General features: G+C 40.0%; 1 non-coding gene across 1 annotated transcript; it reads right to left on the bottom strand.

Annotated features, from left to right (window-relative positions):
• Nucleotides 1-1,524: 1,524 nt before the first annotated feature.
• Nucleotides 1,525-1,599, bottom strand: Trnas-cga (transfer RNA serine (anticodon CGA)). The gene has a single exon. It is a non-coding gene; the product is annotated as a tRNA-Ser (tRNA).
• Nucleotides 1,600-2,798: the final 1,199 nt, after the last annotated feature.

The following is a 2,798-nucleotide window of genomic DNA, read 5'->3' as shown; positions in this document are numbered from 1 at the left end:
CCGCCAGCAGTGGTGGACGTTGGGAGAGAGATGGCGGAGTTTTGAAATTTGTAAGAATTGGTGTCATGAACTGCTATATATATATATTATGACTAGTGAGGTAAATACATTGTTTGTTCTCTATTAAAATCTTTCATTTGCTAACTATGCCTATCAGTAGTTAGTGCCTTCAGTAGTTTGAATCTTTTATTTAGCTGGCAGTAGTGGCGCTCGCTGTATTGCAGTAGCTTGAGTAACGAAGCTTTTTGTGAGGTAAGTGATTTGTGAAACGTATAGGTTAATGTTAGTCAGGGCCATTCTTTCGTAGGGATTTTTGGAAGTCAGATTGCGTTGCGCCAAAAATATTGTGTTTCAGTTTAAGCACAGTCGTGTATAAATTTTTCAAAGGGGACGTTTCAGTATTAATAGTTATAGCACTTACTTTTGAAATAATAAACGTTTACTTACTTTTTTCCCATATATTTCGTTTTTACTTGGTTCTCTCTTACACCTGTACTAAATCTTAGAGTAAATGATCACTGGCGATGACGTCCAGTGCTCCATATTACATTGCGAGAAATGAAACGTCAAGATATTTATAGCATATTAAGTACAGCGGATCGATACACGTTTACACAGCTGTACGGTGTCAGATTTTATGTGATAATATCTATAGAGTCCCGATTATTACCGTAAATTCATCTTTATTGAGATGAATTGTCGATAAAAATCGAACGTCACTGAACGACGCATTTAAATTGCATGTGAGCTGAAGTTGTTTTGCGTCGAGAACACCGTAATATTACTGTAACAAAATAAATAACATAAAGCCGATTTTAGATGTAGAATGCAAATAATGTTTGACAGATAGTTTACGGAAGACGTGATCCGCTTGGAAATTTGTGACCCTGTGTTATTTTAGGGATATGCACTTCGTCCTCGACTAACACATTTATGGTAAATGACGTCTCACTTCCGGAGGACAATAGGTCACCAGTTCTCTAACAAAACGAGTTATCTTATTCTTTTGTGTATAGAACCGTTTTCGTTGGTTTATTGTATTGGTTCAGTCACAATATACTCAATCCTGTTATAATTTAAATACTTAAAAGGGAACTCGTGCGAAACTTTCGCAAGTTTGTAGTTTTAAATAATGACTGTTTTTAGAATAAGTGTAGTCGTTCGGCTAAGTGTAGTTGTGAAAATTAAGAGAAAAGATGAAACTTCCTGACAGATTAAAACTGTGTGCCCGACCTAGACTCGAACTCGGGACCTTTGCCTTTCGCGGGCAAGTGCTCTACCAACTGAGCTACCGAAGCACGACTCACGCCCGATACTCACAGCTTTACTTCTGCCAGTATCCGTCTCCTACCTTCCAAACTTTACAGAAGCTCTCCTGCGAAACTTGCAGAACTAGCACTGCTGAAAGAACGGATATTGCGGAGACATGGCTTAGCCACAGCCTGGGGGATGTTTCCAGAATGAGATTTTCACTCTGCAGCGGAGTGTGCGCTGATATGAAACTTACTGACAGATTAAAACTTTATGCCCGACCGAGACTCGAACTCGGGACCTTTGCCTTTCGCAGGCAAGTGCTCTACCAACTGAGCTACCGAAGCACGACTCACGCCCGGTACTCACAGCTTTACTTCTGCCAGTATCCGTCTCCTACCTTCCAAACTTTACAGAAGCTCTCCTGCGAAACTTGCAGAACTAGCACTCCTGAAAGAAAGGATATTGCGGAGACATGGCTTAGCCACAGCCTAGGGGATGTTTCCAGAATGAGATTTTCACTCTGCAGCGGAGTGTGCGCTGATATGAAACTTCCTGACAGATTAAAACTGTGTGCCCCACCGAGACTCGAACTCGGGACCTTTGCCTTTCGCGGGCAAGTGCTCTACCAACTGAGCTACCGAAGCACGACTCACGCCCGGTACTCACAGCTTTACTTCTGCCAGTATCCGTCTCCTACCTTCCAAACTTTTAATCTGTCAGGAAGTTTCATATCAGCGCACACTCCGCTGCAGAGTGAAAATCTCATTCTGGAAGAGAAAAGATCTTTTAAAATGAACCGAACAACGTAAAATAATAATCGCGAATTTATGATACATCCTTGTATGTACATTCCCATTTGTCCAAAAGTGCGGTTTGTATTCGGAATATTTGTCCCGGCTTACACGACGGACAGAGATCAGGGAATGTCAGTAATTTTTTTTAAATTTTCAATTGCAGTAAGCACTTTAGGCCATGGGATAAATCACAATTCAAGGCGACAATGACAAATATCTTTGTCGTTTTGGAAATCATATTCGTACAGAAAAGTCAACTTGTACGACTGGAAGAGATAATGGACTGCCCCCAGAGGTCACGGTTATTATCTATGTCAATGCTGTACACAAATTACCCAATTAATGAGTACTTTAAAACAAATAAAAAAGATAATACGAAAAGGGCGTCTATTAATTGTGATTAAAGTTAGCTTCGAGAAATATGCATATGAAGCTGGGTATCCACGGTGTCAGTTTGCTTATAATAGTTAAGTCTCTTTTATCTTAAAATTTTTCCACAAGTAGTACCTTTCAGCGCAAAATCGATGTACAATGTCAGAAGCTGGTTAAGAAATATTTCTATCGATACCTCATTGAGAAACAATGTATATCTAATACACGAACAATGATTAATTTAAATTACCTGAGATAGTATATGAGCGATTGTCTGCATCACATTTACTGCAGATTTCAGTTTCCATTGGGAACCCAGCGATTTGTGCTTAGAGATCGTAGTGCATATGCACAAGATATTCTTCGCGCACTGGCAGA

The sequence above is a fragment of the Schistocerca gregaria genome, chromosome 6 (genome assembly GCF_023897955.1).
Source record: "Schistocerca gregaria isolate iqSchGreg1 chromosome 6, iqSchGreg1.2, whole genome shotgun sequence".
Lineage (NCBI taxonomy): Eukaryota > Metazoa > Arthropoda > Insecta > Orthoptera > Acrididae > Schistocerca > Schistocerca gregaria.
The sequence above is the reverse complement of the archived record's forward strand: the minus strand, read 5'-3'. Positions and strand labels throughout refer to the sequence as shown.